The sequence below is a fragment of the Lathyrus oleraceus genome, chromosome 3 (genome assembly GCF_024323335.1).
Source record: "Lathyrus oleraceus cultivar Zhongwan6 chromosome 3, CAAS_Psat_ZW6_1.0, whole genome shotgun sequence".
Taxonomy (NCBI): domain Eukaryota; kingdom Viridiplantae; phylum Streptophyta; class Magnoliopsida; order Fabales; family Fabaceae; genus Lathyrus; species Lathyrus oleraceus.
This window is the reverse complement of record NC_066581.1, coordinates 257,078,400-257,096,823: the sequence shown is the minus strand read 5'-3', so window position 1 is coordinate 257,096,823 and position 18,424 is coordinate 257,078,400.

The window sequence follows — 18,424 nt, the reverse complement described above, 5'->3', positions numbered from 1 at the left end:
TTGAGAAAGATGTTACCCTTGATTGCTACTCTACCCCTTTTAACTCCTCATGGTCTTTGCTTTATAGCGCTGGATTTCAATAGTGATCAGGCATAGGGGTGTTCGCGGTTTGGTTTGGATCGGTTTTGAGACAAAAAATCATCCGATCCAAAGATACAAAGAGCATACGGTTTGGTTCGGTTATTGGATGACAATAAAAAAAATCCAATCCGATCCGATCCAATTTATACGGTTTACTTCGGTTCGGTTTTATTCGGTTTTTAAACAAACACTACTTCTAAATCTAAAATAATTTTAATTTTAATTTTTTTTTAAATTCTGACAAAAACATTTTCTATATGACATTATATATATATATATATATATATATATATATATATATATATATATATATATATATATATATATATATATATAATATATATATATATATATATATATATATATATATATATATATATATATATATATATATATATATATATATATATATATATATATATAAAAGAAACCAATTTAATTTTTACATGTCCGTGGAATCCGTGGATGGTGAATTTTCCAATATGACACTTCAAATATTAAATTGAATTTTCCTGCAACAATTTAATATTATTTACATGCCTTGGTGAATTTTTTAAATTGAATTTTCCAATATGAATAAATATATGTTCGGTTTGGATTGGTTCGGTTTTCATGCAGCCAACCGAAAATCGAACCGAACCGGTCGGTTATTCTACAAGGTGGTCCAAACATATCCAAAAAAAATCGGTTTTTTTTTGTTTTCGGTTTTTTCGGTTCGGTTTTCGGTTTTTTTTTTTATTGGATTGGATTTGAGCACCCCTAGGCAGTCGACCTGGAACCCCTAGGCCATCAAGATGCTATAGCCGAGTGTATTCTATATTCTTCCAGATTAATGGCCCTAATATTATCCATGTTTGCTTCAAATGAGGAGTTTTTCTTCTGAATAACGATCGAGGAATGACCTTGTCCAAGCTAAAGAAGAAGTCATCATTTATATGGAAAAGGTTGAAAAGCTAGTGGTCATCGTGGCTGACAAAGAGAGCAAACTGAAGCACGGTTATGGTTTTCTTCACAAAGTGCAACAGATCATTGGGGTTATTAGAGGGATTTTCAAGATTTGAATAATCACTTTCAAGATTAGAACGACCACCTACATACTCAAGCAGAAGATAAGTGTGTCCCTGACTTTTATGGACTTGTTATATTCTTATAATTAGAGTTTGAATTAACCCAATCCTATAAAACTAATTTATAAGACGAGTGATGTTACTTTATATAAATCCTTTTTAAACTATCTTTAACTAATGTGAAATTTGAGTTTTTCACAATACACCCCCTCACTTCCAATACTATTGGACTTGGTATGTGGAAATAAACTCTAGGTGGCATGAATTACTGACATCTTGAACTTGGTTTTCTAATACACCCTCTTGCACCACACTATTGGGTTTGATGTGTATATGTAAATGGTGAATGAGCCCATAACCCACAGATCTCTGGATTAGAACCAAGTTCTGATATCGTATTATAATTAGAGTACGGCCTAACTCAACCCTATAAAACTGACTTGTAAGGTGAGAGATGTCACTTTATATAAATCATTTTAGGCTTTATCTTGTAATTCGTGTTGACGATATCATGATTATAAGTGTTGAGTATGAAGGTATCAAAACATTAAAACAACACCTATTTCAAAACATTCATACCAAGGACTTGGATCCTCTATGTTACTTTCTTAGGATTAAGGTGGATTAATCAAAGTCACACATTTCTCTCTTTAAGAGAAATTATTTTCTTGACATTTTGGAGGAGATAATTCTTATATATTGTAAGCCAGTGGACACTCGTACGAATCCTAATGCAAACCTCCTTCCAGATCAGGGCGAGCCTTATTATGATCTAGGCACTTACCAAATACTAGGGGGGCTAAATATATCTTTTCCAATTAGCATCATAAGTCAGTTTATTGAATCTCCTTATAGTTTTCATTGGAATTCAGTTGTTCGAATTCTTAAGTTCAGTTGTTGGAATTCAGTGTTAGAAATATTGATATTTATTATAATTGATATATTAGTATATTTAGGAAATATAATAGAATTACATTCCTATTTAAATTGTATCTCTTAGTATCATATTAATATTAGTTATTATTATCCATTAGAACAATATTTGTTCAAACTTCTAAAAGGTTTTGATGATAAAAAAGTATTTAAAGAACAACAGGGTTTGCTAATGGTTATTCTAGTATGCAGAATCAAAATACATTAACCTTAATATTAATCAAGTTAATCACTCAAAAGAACCATTAAAGGGAGGAGAAGTTGTTATGAATCTGATGTATCAGAATCAAGTTTCTAGATTGTGATGATTCTATCCATGTCTTCAAGATGCTAAACCTAAGCTTATCATGGAATCCAAATATCAGCAAACTCTAAAGACTGAAATCTTTTGAAGCAAGAAACCACTATCACAATGAATGAACCTGCAACTTCTGGAGGTGCTTTACCAACACTTTTGAAGGTTCTGCTTCAAGTGAATTTGTCTACATCAACTCATCAACTCTACAAGTGTTTATCTAGACTAGTTCTGACCAAGACTCTGACCAGGACAAGTTCAGAACCCGTGAACTACTAGACTCTAAAGTCTCACTCCAACCAGGTTCTGAAGACATACTTCAACTTCTGATCAAGCTTTAACTAATTCTATAAAAAGCCTCTGAATTAAGAAGTTAAGTATAAGGATAGTAGTAACTCTGAACAAGCTTCAATAGACGTCTACAAGAAGGTTTCGAGTCTAAATTTATCCATAGAGATCACGTGACAACGGTATAATAATTTATGTATAATCAACCTAAGGATATATTGTCAGGATCTTATCTCTCCAACTACTTTGAACTCTACTATCTTCTCCCAACGTCTTTATGCTAGCCGAGTTTTGACTCACTCTATTGTCCAACAGCTAAAGACCTTCAACGACTACTTGTACCATGATAGCCTCAACAACCATTTGTACTATGGTAGTTTCAATCTTCAATAGATCTATCCCAGAGTCTATCTATAGATGAAGATTGAAAACATTCATAAGAGTTATGGACTTGTGAAGTTCACAGAATAATCTCTCTGAGTTTGTTCTGACCAAGATGAATGTGAGTTGAAGAATACGTGAATGTGTTCATAAATATGTGTTACCAGTTCACTGTATTAGTTGAGAGAGAGAGAGACTGTATTTTAATCAGAAAACACAGATCTATGAAATACACGCTAAATAGAAAATATAACCAGAAGGGTTAAGTGTGTGAGAGTAGGGATGAAACGTATTCACATACATTTGAAGATAGAATATGTGAATAAGTTCATCAGAACAGAAAGGAAGAACAAGAGAAAAATATATGCAAGGAGAAAAGAAGAATGACCACTTCATTCTTCTAAACTCAGGAGCAAGCAACTCACACCTGCTCAACAATGTAAGCCTTTGTGTATCTTCTTTTTAAGAAGCACTCATATGAACACAAGACTATACAATATTCTTATGGTTAAGAGAATTTAAAGACTCTAGCCGCTGAGATTAGAGTAAGTCTCTTGCTGGATGCTTGAGAATTAAAGTCCTAATCTGATTAGTTAGGCAAATAAGTCTCATTCTATGTGATTGAGCAAAACTCCTTAACATGAGCTTAATGTGGGAAATTCATGAACTAGATGTTTAGACATTGAAGTCTCATGCTTGTAGGCATAGTAGGAAGTCTCAGTCTGGGTGACTGAGCATGAAGTCCTTAACATGAGCTTGAGGCAATGAAGTCTTGAATAGGGAGTTTGGGAAAAGAAGTCTCGATCAGGGGTGATTGAGTCGGAAGTATCAAGCTGGGTGATTGAGCAAGGAAGTCTCGACTAGGTGTGATTGAGCAGGAAGTCTTGAGTTGTTGGCTTAAGCAATTGTAATCAGTCTGATTATAGTTAAAAGCTCTTGTGTTGCAAGGGGACTGGACTACTCTCGGTTTGAGAGGAACCAAGATGTATTTTGTGTCTATTTATTTACTTCTGCATTTATATTCTGTTATGCAAATGAACTCTAAAGTCATGCTCAAGTCTAATTTAGTCTCTTACTCGTATCAGATTCTAAGCTTGAAACCTTAGGTTCTGAAACAGAGCTGAAGAAGAAAGAAGTAAACTTCTCACATCTGATATTTACTTTGGTATCACACTCTGAACATGGTTCCATATATGATGTTCCAAAATCAGAATTGAAAAGAGATTTTTAGTCATACATAATTCAACCCCCCACCCCTTCTTGTGTATTTTTCACACCTTCATTATCATGATTTGTTCTTGATATAGGATTGAGTGTATGTATCATATAATAAGAATTAATATTCATTCTTATTTAGATTGCATCTCTTAGTATTAGATTGATATTAGTTATTATTATCATGTTTTTCTCTTTATTAATGATCAGGTTGATGTATCCTATAAATAGGAATTAATATTGAGTCTTTTGTATCAAGTTAATAGCTATTATCAATAATATCTTTCTCTCATCTTTTACATATAATCACAAATTCAACTGAATTATTCTATCGCATGAGAAAATAATTGTTAAAGGTTAGATCTAGAGGCTAAAGGACTACATCTGAATTCTTAGTGACAAGAACAATGGGCAGGAGAAAGATAATGCTTAGGTAGAGGCTGTAAGAACAAAAATAGTTCTACAATAGATTCCATGATTTTGATGATAACAAAGGATGAAACCAAAAGTGGTACCCTAACGAAAAGTTTCTAAGTGTGCAGGGTTCTAAAGAAAGAAGAAATAAATCTGATGATGTCATCAGATGCAAAACAAGATCAGATGCAAAATCTCAAGTATCAGAAGCATCTAAAGAGGAATCTCGTTTCAAGAAGCTCTGACTCTGGACAAAACTACAAAGTATCAGAAGCATCTGAACATGAAGTAAAGTCTAGAAGCTCTGACTCTGAACAAATGTCTTCTGTAAACTCTGGAAGTTATCAGCGACATCAGAAGCAAGAATTCTCCAGATACACAAAAACTCTAATCAGAATTGTTAATCATGATGAAGTAACGTTTAAGCCAAGTTAAAGTTCTGCAAATGGATTTCCTCAATTAGAAAGAGACGTTAATCTCCACTTCCAAGAGAAAAGATACTAATTGTGGTAAGTAGTCACTTCTAAGTGAAAAAGTCTACTGCAGAAGCTATTAATGGAATGGCGTAATTACATCTCAATATCCAACAGATTTCAACGCTACTTCAACTCTACTTCAACTCCTATAAATAGAGAAGAAATCTCATTCAGTATACACGAAGAAATCACTAGCCAAAACTATACTGAAATCATATCACGCTCAAGAAAAACATCTTTGTTCTTCAAAGATTTTCACTAAGCTTTTGCTTATCAAGTGAAAAATTTGTTCTTAAGTTTGTAATATTTGCTTTCTTAGAAGCACTCTAGATTACACATCTTGTATCTTATTTTTATTTGATTTCCTCAAGTGACTCTTTGTAGTCTGTAGACTTGAGAGGACTAAGAGATTTTCTTCTCTCTTAGGGGTTGTTTGTAATCTTTCAAGATTAGTGGATTAAGTCCTTGTTGAAGGCGAAATCACCTTGGCCGGGTGGACTGGAGTAGCTTTGTGTTATAAGCGAACCAGTATAAAATCATTGTGTGATTTCATTTTGCAAAAGCGCTTATTTTTCAAACAATTCAAACCCCCCCTTTCTTGTTTTTCTCACCTTCAATTGGTATCAGAGCTCCGGCTCTGTTATTGATTTTCAAATCAAACACTTAACCGTGTAGAGAGATCCAGTGCGAGAAAAACAAATGGCCCACTCAAATGAGAAAGATTCTTACAATGCCAAGCCTCCTGTTTTTGATGGAGAAAAGTTTGATTACTGGAAAGATAGAATCGAAAGTTTCTTTCTTGGTTATGATGCTGACCTCTGGGACATTGTCACAGATGGATACAAACCTCCAACCTTAAATGGAGCTGAAGTTCCCAGAAGCAAAATGTCAGAAGATCAGAAACGTGAGTTCAAAAATCATCACAAGGCCAGAACAATACTTCTAAATGCCATATCATACAACGAATATGAGAAGATCACCAACAGAGAGACAGCCAAAGATATACTTGACTCTCTAAGGATGACCCATGAAGGAAACTCCCAAGTCAAGGAGACGAAGGCTCTGGCGTTGATCCAGAAATATGAAGCCTTCAAGATGGAAGATGACGAAGCTATAGAAGCTATGTTTTCCAGATTCCAAACTCTTATTGCAGGTCTTAAAGTGCTAGACAAGGGATACACAACTGCAGATCATGTTAAGAAGATTGTCAGAAGTCTGCCAAAGAAATGGAGACCTATGGTTACTGCTCTGAAGTTATCAAAGGATCTGAACAGTATCAGCCTTGAAGAACTTGTTAGTTCTCTCAGAAGCCATGAGATAGAACTAGAGGAGGATGAGCCTCAGAAAAGGAACAAGTCAGTGGCGCTGAAGTCCAGACCTGAAAGACGGAAGTCAGACAGAACCAAAGCTCTCCAGGCAGAAACTGCAGATACTGACGACTCTGAACCTGAAGACTCTGATGATGAAGAAGAACTGTCCTTATTAACCAGAAGAGTTAAGCAACTCTGGAAAAGAAGGAACAACAACAACTTCAGAAGATCAAGACCCAGAGGGGATAGATCAGAGTCAACTTCAAAAGGTAAACCTAATAAAGATATTACCTGTTTTGAATGTAAAGAAACAGGTCATTATAGAAATGAATGCCCCAAGCTGAAGAAAGATAACTCTAAGAAGGAAAGCTTCAAGAAAAATGCCTTCAGAACAAAGAAAGGATTAATGGCCACCTGGGACGATAGTGATTCAGGATCATCAGAATCTGACTCTGATGAACAAGCCAACGTAGCATTTATGGCTACCACATCCAGCAGCTCAGATGAAGAATCTGAAGAGGTATTTTCTGAACTTTCTAGATCTGACTTAGAATCATGTTTATCAGAAACTCTTACCTCTCTTCAGAAATTAAAACAAAAAGTTAAAAGCATTAAAGGTCTTCTTAAAGCAAAATCTGAAGAATGTAGTGAACTTGAGACAACAATTCTAGCACATGAAGATACAATCAAATCTTTAACGGTAGAAAGAGATGGAGCTAAAACAAAAAGCTTAAAATTAGAAGAAGTGTTGTCTCAAGCACCACAAACTTCAAATGAAATTATTTATAAGTATGAAGAAGCCTTTCAACAATTTCTGAAGAATGGGATAAATAGGAGTATTATGGCATCCATGATTTATGGAGTAGGTCAGAATAATAAAAGGGGAATTGGGTATGATTCTGATTCTGATAAAACTTCTACCAGTAACCAAATTAAATCGCCTTTCTCATACCACTACACACACACACAAGAACACAAATTTAAAAATGCTAGAAGACCCAAAGTTGTAAGAAACTCTGGGAAAACTAATCTGAAAGGACCCAAGAGATTCTGGGTACCGAAAGATAAGATTATCTATGTTGCAGATATCCTATGCAGCAAAGTTCAGACACCAGTCATGGTACCTGGACTCTGGATGCTCGCGACATATGACGGGAAGAAAGTCTATGTTCCAAAGCCTGGAACTTAAAGACGCTGGCTTTGTAGGCTTCGGAGGAGATCAGAAAGGAAGGATCAGAGGCTCCGGAACTATTGGTAATGGTACTCTTCCCTCTATATCTGATGTTCTTTATGTAGAAGGTTTAATGCATAACTTGTTATCCATAAGTCAATTAAGTGATAACGGTTATGATGTAATCTTTAATCAAAAAACGTGTAAAGCCATTAATCAGAACGATGGCTCTGTCCTTTTCACAGGCAAGAGGAAAAACAACATTTATAAAATAAATCTTTCTGATTTAAAAGATCAAAATGTTAAATGTTTAATGTCAGTTCACGAAGAGCAATGGGTATGGCATAGACGCTTAGGCCACATTAGCATGAGGAAACTTTCTCAGCTAACTAAACTTGAGTTAGTCAGAGGCTTACCTAAACTGAAGTTTTCTTCAGATGCTCTGTGTGAAGCTTGTCAAAAAGGAAAGTTTTCAAAAACATCTTTTAAAAAGAAAAATGTTGTTTCTACCTCCAAGCCTCTGGAGCTTCTTCACATTGACTTATTTGGTCCTGTGAAAACAGCATCAGTCAATGGAAAGAAGTATGGACTTGTAATCGTTGATGATTACAGCCGCTGGACATGGGTAAAATTCCTAAAGCACAAGAGTGAGTCTCACTCTGTATTCACCAGTTTCTGTTCTAAAGTGCAAAAAGAATTTGACTCTAAAATTATTAGAGTCAGAAGTGATCATGGTGGAGAATTTGAAAATAAAGATTTTGAAGAATTATTTGATTCTAATGGAATATCCCATGATTTCTCCTGCCCTAGAACTCCACAACAAAATGGAGTTGTAGAGAGGAAGAATAGGACACTCCAAGAAATGGCCAGAACCATGATCAATGAAACAAATGTAGCAAAGCACTTCTGGGCAGAAGCTGTAAATACAGCGTGTTACATTCAGAATAGAATCTCCATTAGACCTATTCTGGATAAGACTCCCTATGAACTGTGTAAGGGAAGAAAACCCAACATTTCTTATTTTCATCCTTTTGGATGCATTTGCTTTATATTAAATACTAAAGAACATCTGAACAAGTTTGATTCCAAAGCACAGAAAGGTATTATGTTAGGATACTCAGAACGCTCTAAAGGCTACAGAGTATACAACACAGAAACCAAAATTGTGGAGGAATCAATTCATGTTAGATTTGATGATAAGCTTGACCCTGAAAAGTCAAAGCTAGTTGAAAAGTTTGCAGATTTAGAGATCACTCTGGTAGAATCTGAGAAAACTCCAGAAGCAACTGTCACTCCAGACTCTGAAGAAATTAAATCTCCAGAAATTCCAAGGAAAGTCAAGAGTCGTAGCAACGTATCTGAAGATTTGATTCTGGGAAACAAAGATGAACCTGTTAGAACCAGATCTACCTTCAGAACTTCTGAAGATATTCCTCTGGGACTAGTGTCTCTGATTGAGCCTACGTCCTGTGATGAAGCTCTTCAAGATAATGATTGGGTGGCAGCTATGCAAGAAGAGTTAGATCAATTCTCCAAGAATGATGTCTGGGATCTTGTTCCTAAACCCAGAGGCACTCATGTCATTGGAACCAGATGGGTTTTCAGAAACAAACTGAACGAGAAAGGAGAAGTTGTCAGAAACAAAGCACGACTGGTAGCTCAAGGTTATAGTCAACAAGAAGGTATTGATTATAATGAAACTTTTGCTCCAGTCGCAAGGTTAGAGTCTATTCGTCTTCTTGTATCATTTGCTATTAATCACTCTATAAAATTATACCAAATGGATGTCAAGAGTGCATTTCTAAATGGTTATATTTCAGAAGAAGTGTATGTAAATCAACCTCCTGGTTTTGAAAACTCAAATTTTCCAGAACATGTTTTCAAACTTAAGAAATCCTTATATGGACTTAAACAAGCTCCCAGAGCTTGGTATGAACGCTTAAGTAATTTTCTTCTGGAACAAAATTTTATCAGAGGGAAAGTTGATTCTACACTCTTCTGTAAAAATCATAAAAATGATCTCATGATATGCCAAATTTATGTTGATGACATTATTTTTGGTTCTGCTAATATCTCTGTTTGCCAAGAATTTTCTAAGTTAATGCAGGCAGAATTTGAAATGAGTCTAATGCAAGAACTAAAGTTCTTTCTGGGAATTCAAATCAATCAAACTCCAGAAGTCACGTACATTCATCAAAGCAAGTACATTAAAGACGTTCTAAAGAAGTTTGATATGTCTGAATGCAATTCTGCAAAGACTCCCATGCATCCAACTTGCATTCTGGAGAAGGAAGAGGTAAGCAACAAGGTTTGTCAGAAGCTCTATCGAGGTATGATAGGCTCTCTTCTCTATCTGACTGCTACTCGTCCTGATATTCTCTTCAGCGTCTGTCTTTGTGCCAGATTCCAATCAGATCCTAGAGAATCTCATTTAACAGCTGTTAAGAGAATTCTTAAGTATCTGAAAGGAACTCCTAACCTGGGCCTGATGTATGAGAAAACATCAGAGTATAGGCTTTCTGGTTATTGTGATGCAGATTATGCAGGAGATAGAATAGAACGAAAAAGTACATCTGGAAATTGCCAGCTTCTGGGAAACAATCTAATCTCCTGGGCTAGCAAAAGACAGTCAACTATCGCTCTATCAACTGCAGAAGCAGAATATATCTCAGCATCACTGTGCACAACTCAGATGCTCTGGATGAAACATCAGCTAGAAGATCTACAAATCTTTGAGAGTAACATTCCTATCCTTTGTGATAATACTGCTGCTATTTGTTTAAGTAAGAATCCCATTTTACATTCCAGAGCCAAACACATAGAAATAAAACATCATTTTATTAGAGACTATGTTCAGAAAGGGATAGTAACGCTGAAGTTCATTGATACAGAACATCAATGGGCAGATATCTTTACTAAGCCTCTAGCTGAAGATAGATTTCGTTTCATCTTAGAAAATCTGAACATTAAAATTTGTCCTGAGTAAAATTTGGCTCTGAACATGTAAAATGAGACTCTGATAAAAACAAATATACTTCTGCCTCTGACTCTGATACTTCTACCAAGTTAAGAAGATATCTGAGTTACAAATCTTCAGAAATCCTTTGGTATTCCTGAAGATCAGAAACATCAACACGTGGGGAACATGCGTCTAACCCTAGAACTTCTAGACAGCTGTCAAAAGAAATCAAAGGTCAGAACGCTTGAAATCTCCTTGAGCAGTGTGCTTACTGTTGGGATTAGACATTCATTAATGAGCTGTAATCATTTTTCCCCCAAACGTGCTATTTTGGTTTTTGTGCTAACGCTGGTATGTGTGTCGTTTTGCATGTGTTTTTACCCTTAGTATATAAACACTTTTCTCACATTTCACACACTTATCACTCTCACTCACTCTTAAACCCTAAACCCTCTCTCGAAGTTTTCTCTGCAACCTTCTCAGTTCTTCATTTTTCTTCAATCTTCGTCATGAATCCTCAAGAACAAGCTGTTTTTAACTTCTCCCAACAAATGGAAGCTGCTTCTAACCCCCAAACCTCAAACACTCAAACACCCATGGTTGTAGATGTTACCACAACCCCAGTTTACAAAGAACCTCACATTTTGGAACGAGAACAACACATTCATCTTTCAACTCCCTTTGAAGGTTTGGATGTACTATGTGAATCGCTGGTGGATTTTGAAAATTTGAAAAGAAATAGCGTTGATTTAACTGAAGATCTTCGCAAGCAAGGTTGGGAAACCTACTTCAACAGATTGTATGGTCCAATCTATCCTCTTCTGGTGAAAGAATTCTGGAGATGTGCAGATGCTGATGATGAGTTCATCGTTTCTTTTGTTATGGGTGTGAAGATCATTATCACAGAAGCGTCTATTGCTTCTTTGCTGAATATGGAAAGAGCTGGAGGTAAAAGGATTTACAACATTCCTCCAAGGTCCAAGCGCATCACAGAAGTCATTAACCCTACTATCTTCAAAGCAAACGTTGAAGGAAACCCATCTAAGAACAAGGAGCTTCATCAGAACCTCCGAGTTTGGTTGAAGATTATTCTGGGAACAATCCATCATCGTCCAGCCTCCAACTCTTCAGATTATATCAACGCTGATCAGAAGTGCATCCTCTACTGTATTCAGAAGGGTATTCCAATCAACCTCCCTGTTCTTCTCTTCAGATATCTGAGGGATTCAGTCAGAGAAACAAGGAACAATATGAAGCCCAGATCCTACATTCCTCTGGGAAGATTGCTCTCTGACATCTTCATTGAGCATGGGCTGGTAGATGCTCTGGAGAAGACCAGATGCATGGATGATCTGGCAATTGACGTTGGAAAGCCTCTGAATGCCAGAAATCTGAGGAGTATGGGAATCATCAAGGACATCAGAGTCAAGCCCACTATGAATGTGACCTGGGAAGCTCTGAAGGATCAGAGGAAGATGCCTCATGGCCTTGAAAGGTTCTTCAAGAACGAACCCAGAGACGCCATTGCTATCTACCTTCAGGATCGTCTGGATGAAGGCATTGATATCTCTGATTTCCGCCTTGAAGACTGTCTGGACTCTGTAGAAGATCTGGTCAGATACAAAAGAGGCCTTTCTGAGAAGAAGATAGCTGAGGAAGCAAGGAAGGCAAAGAAACCCAGAATTGGAGAATCCTCTGGAACCAAAGCTCCTCTGAAAGTCTCTTCTTCTTCTGGTAAGTCCATTCCTCCTGTCTCTTCTGAATCTGTAATGGCTTCCTCTAACCCTCTCTCCTCTCAACCAATATATACCACCTCTGAAATACCACCCTCAATCACCAGAACCTCTCAACCTCCACCTGTTCTAAAAATTGCCCGCAATTTCACAACAACCTCTGACCCTAACCAACTATATCACCACAGCTCCTCTTCATCCTCTGAGTATGAATCACCCCCTTACCTTTCCCCTTCTTCTAACCAAGAGTCTTCTGATCATGAGTCCTCTGATCAAGAACACTCTGACCCAAACTCCCCAACAATAGCTGAAATTTATGCTAAAAATTTCGCCCCACAAACTCAAACACAAACTGAAGTAACCTCACCCCTCCGAACTTCTATTCCACAACAAACAACCACCATTACCTCTGAAAATCAAACTTCCCTTCCACCACAAACAACCACCACACCCTCTGAAACTCAACCATCTGTAATTCGCCCATCTGAACCTTATATCACTCCACCATTAATTCCCGTTGTACCTAGCCCAGACTCTGACCCATTAGATGTAAACCCACTCTATGCTTCATCCCCCAGTCTTCAACCAGACCCAGATTCTGAACTTCAACCAGAAGCAGAATCTGAACCCCAGCCAGAACCAGAAACTGAACCTCAACCTCTAAATCTCAGCCCTCAAAACTCTCCACCTCATTCACCTGAACCTGAACCTAAAATTATCATACCTACCCTTGAGGAGGCCATTTTACAGGTTGCAGAATCCTCAGTCCAGAAGATCAAGTCTCTGGCTAAAAATTCTGAAGTCAGTGATGATCCTAAATCTGTTAGGACACACTGGAACAGAGTTATTAGTTGGATGACCTCTGAGTCTTATAGGCTGAAGAGCATCTCTGAACAAGTCAGAAATGGCTACATCAGAGACTCTGAGGAAAGACTCCAAGAGAGATTGGCTAGAGAAGCTGAGGCCAAAAGATTAGAGGAAGAGAGACTGGCTAGGGAAGCTGAGGCCAAGAGATTAGAAGAAGAAAGATTGGCTAAGGAAGCTGAAGAAGAAGCTAAGAGATTGGAAGAAGAACGCCTGGCAAAGGAAGCAGAACTTCTGAGAATTCAGGAAGCTGAAGCCAAGGCTAAGGCAGATGCAGAAGCCCAAGCTGCTGCTGAAGCTGAAACTCAGCAGGCTCTGATTCAGGGGGAGTCTTCCTCTGCGATCCCTCTGATTCTTAACACTCTGAAGGAGATCAAGCAAGATCAGAAAGAGATCAAGCAAGATCAGAGTGAGCTCCGGGCAAGGATGGACAAGCAAGACGCTCTGAATGAAAACCTCCAGAATATGTTTGCTATGCTACTACAGAGACTTCCTCCTCCTCCAAACCCTTAGGCACTTAGGATTTATTTTGGTTGCCTAGTGTTTTGCTTCTGTCTTTTCTTTTTCTAGCTCTGATATTTCTTTGAATCTGTTGTTTTTTACTGCTGTTTGCCTTTGTGCTGTTTAATGAAGTGTTTTTCTCTCTATTATTCTTTTTATTTTTATGCCTTTTTGATTATGCCAAAAAGGGGGAGAAATTATTAAATAGCTCTGATGAAAACTATGTCTAAAACCTTAAGCATTCTGCAACAATTATAGAAATAGTTCTGATATAAATAGCTCTGATTAAATAATAGCTCTGATTAAATAACTCTAACTTTAAAGTTAAGCATTTGCAGAAAGTTTTCAGAAACCTAATTACTTGGAAAGCTCTGGTAAGAACTTCTGAACTCCCTAGTACTAACTCAGGGGGAGCTTTTGTCTATCTGATCTAATATTTTTCATGTTTCATCTGATAATTTTTATTTGTTTTGTCATCATCAAAAAGGGGGAGATTGTAAGAACAAAAATAGTTCTACAATAGATTCCATGATTTTGATGATAACAAAGGATGAAACCAAAAGTGGTACCCTAACGAAAAGTTTCTAAGTGTGCAGGGTTCTAAAGAAAGAAGAAATAAATCTGATGATGTCATCAGATGCAAAACAAGATCAGATGCAAAATCTCAAGTATCAGAAGCATCTAAAGAGGAATCTCGTTTCAAGAAGCTCTGACTCTGGACAAAACTACAAAGTATCAGAAGCATCTGAACATGAAGTAAAGTCTAGAAGCTCTGACTCTGAACAAATGTCTTCTGTAAACTCTGGAAGTTATCAGCGACATCAGAAGCAAGAATTCTCCAGATACACAAAAACTCTAATCAGAATTGTTAATCATGATGAAGTAACGTTTAAGCCAAGTTAAAGTTCTGCAAATGGATTTCCTCAATTAGAAAGAGACGTTAATCTCCACTTCCAAGAGAAAAGATACTAATTGTGGTAAGTAGTCACTTCTAAGTGAAAAAGTCTACTGCAGAAGCTATTAATGGAATGGCGTAATTACATCTCAATATCCAACAGATTTCAACGCTACTTCAACTCTACTTCAACTCCTATAAATAGAGAAGAAATCTCATTCAGTATACACGAAGAAATCACTAGCCAAAACTATACTGAAATCATATCACGCTCAAGAAAAACATCTTTGTTCTTCAAAGATTTTCACTAAGCTTTTGCTTATCAAGTGAAAAATTTGTTCTTAAGTTTGTAATATTTGCTTTCTTAGAAGCACTCTAGATTACACATCTTGTATCTTATTTTTATTTGATTTCCTCAAGTGACTCTTTGTAGTCTGTAGACTTGAGAGGACTAAGAGATTTTCTTCTCTCTTAGGGGTTGTTTGTAATCTTTCAAGATTAGTGGATTAAGTCCTTGTTGAAGGCGAAATCACCTTGGCCGGGTGGACTGGAGTAGCTTTGTGTTATAAGCGAACCAGTATAAAATCATTGTGTGATTTCATTTTGCAAAAGCGCTTATTTTTCAAACAATTCAAACCCCCCCTTTCTTGTTTTTCTCACCTTCAGAGGCAACTATTCTTGAATTTGGCCCTCAAAGTTTTGACAATGTCATGGCTCATATTTACTTCTTGAACCTTTGTGATTAGTCCATCCAAACCAACCATGAAAAAATAAAACAAAGCAAATAAACATCACACTAGGAAAAATGGATAACAAGTTATTTATCAACCCATAGGAACCACCATCAACTTAAACAGAAAAATATAATGAGGAGCACCAATAACACTTTACAAAAGAAGAGGTATAAGACTCTAATACCTCTATTAACTCAGACAGAGAATAATGTCACCAAGTCAATAAGAGAAATCGTATGAGGTAGTCGCATACCTACCAAGATAATGTTTCAAGAAAGGAAAATGTTCTTATCTTCCACATCCTCCACTATAGTATACATACCTGTAAATACAACATTGTTGTACCCCAAAATTTTCCCTCCCTTTTTTCATCTTTCCATCCAACCACTTGACTTAGGGACCATTTGCATACATTCATAACTCATCCATATGTATCATTCATCCATTAGTGGATCACTATAGATTCAAAGCTCTTGGCTTGTGAAGCTAGGGTTTGTGTGTGGGTCAAACTTCTAGAGTGTGGCTTGTCTATGCATCAAAGCATATGGGATGTCAAACCCTAATTGTTTGATTATGGAGGCGTGGATTCAAAAAGGTGTCATCAAAGCAATCCTCAGGGTTTTCAAACCAAAATTCATGATGATATGGTGATGGGATCCTATGGAGTTTCTCTAGGCCTTATCTTGGCTATCAAAACCCTGATGGGGATCATACATTTGAGAACTTGCTTGTGAAGCATCTTGTTTGATTCAAAGGGCTTGTTTGAAGGGTATGCCTCATTGAAACCCTAATCAAGGAGGGTATGGTCTTATTGGGATTTGTGGTTTGACTTTCCATCTGGTGACATCCAAAACCCTAAATTTTTGACCTTGGATTCACAAGACTTCATTATGGCATGCTAAACCCTAATGTGGTCTCATTCTCATTGGTGGGCCTCCTAACCCTAATTACAACTATTGTGTGCTTCACTCAACTTCTCATCCATGTTATGGCCTAGGTGTTGGTCCCATTTATCTGTGATGGAGTCTCTTGGTGCTAGCCCAAGATATTGACCTTACAAACCTCATCTACTTCCATTCATTCATCTGATCATGGTCATGATACCTTTGCTTGGACCACAGTTTTGTTTATGTCCTAGTACTTTGCATTCCATTGGCCTTGCTTAAGACTTTATGGTTTTCTTGCATGTATCATTTGTGGTTTTTGATGAGACTGTATTCAAGCTATTTCAAACATGTCTAATCCCATTCACTAAGTCCATTGTATCACATGATCATTCAAGCCCAAATTCAAATCATTTCAAGTAAAATGTTCATATACTAAATCGATTCATTTTCATTCAATTGGCCAATCCAATTCATTATCATCCATAAATTAGTCATTACATACAAAAAAGGAAGAAAAAAATACATGTTGAGCAAATGTTGACTTTGGTCAACAGTTGACTTTTTGGTCAACTTTGACCAAAGTGAACTCAAATTCTTTTCCATCCTAAACCCCTAAAAGTTCGCATCCTAGTTCTAATCCCATCTTTCAAATCTATGTTGATCTTTGTTTGGTTTCTTTACATGATTCCTCCCAAGTCCATATTGGTATTTGACACCATACCTCTTGTTCATGCCATGTGCACATGACCTACAATAATGGATAATTCCATGATGAACAAACCTGCCAAGATGAAATCATAAGTCAGAATGCAAGCTACCGTCAAAGGTTTACAATGAATGAAGGTATAATGAGAAACAATCCTAAAGCAAGGTCAAAATGGATGCCAGAATCTGCCATAAAACATGCCAACTACTAGAAAGCATGGACTCCCCATGCCAAAATCAGTTTGCCTGCACAAAGTCACGAGTCCATAATGCACCAAGCTTTGCCTTGCAACTCTGCTGAACAATGCCCTACATTAACCTGCAAAATTTGCAACAAACTTAGTAAAAAGACCAATAAGCTAGCAATTCATAAGCTTCATTCTAAATAAACCATTTATCAATTAATAGCTAGGACTCATTTCCTAATAATGGTATGACAAATTCCACTCTAGCCAAGTAGTTATAACAGAGATTTCAGGCTAAACTAGTACACTGCAATAACAACAGTAGCATACCCATCCCACCTTCACCCACGAATTGCACCTCCTTGTAACAGACCATGTAAACTGGCCTGCAGCTATTCCATCTGCACCATGGTGGACACAAGAACATGAAGAAGAACATTTCCACACCTGCAGCAGAACATAAGCATGCACAAAGTAAGATCCTATAGCAAACCAGGTTTTCAACTGGAGGTAACTCATGAACTTGAATCCAACTTGCAGCAAGACAATATGAAACAAACTTACAATGCACCAGACCAAACCATGTGCTAAGTACTACAGAAGACCTTGCCTGCCATGAATAATATACACAAGTTCAGATCTATAGCAATTCATATACTTGCAACAAAACAAATGCCAAATGGACCTGCAATGCAACCATCATAACATGACCAATGCAAACCATTATACGCACCACACAATTCTTGCATCTAGCTTTCCATAAACCATTGCCAGACATGAACACAAGGCTAACAAGATGCAGCAAGGCATACATGAATCCTGCAGGAACAAATCAATGACATGACATTCCAACTGAATGAATTTCTAATAGGAAATGACAGTTTCAACTAATTCTCCTTTGGAATACTCTAACAATCCAACCTTCAATGACCCTAATAGTCAATAGTCTAACAAGGAATTAACTCATTCACGTAACTAGTCAGGATTTAGATAACTAACTAACTAATCCAACAAACTAACTACCCACTCAGTGAGTTAACAAACTGAACTCACTGAGTTTACCACAATTAACTCCTAAGCAAATCTCAAACCTAACCATAGCAAACTCCTAAGTTAAGCTGATCCTAAACCTCACTCCTATATAATGCACTCTCCTTCACCATTGTGAAGAACTTTTGGATCGAACCCCATAATCCTTCACTCTATGAATTTTCCTTTTCTCACTCTAAACCTCACTTACACGCACTCTTTTAGAAGCCATTGAAGCTCATCATCAGAGCTTCAATTATCTTGTGATAAAGCCTCACCATCAATCCACACTTCCTTAGTC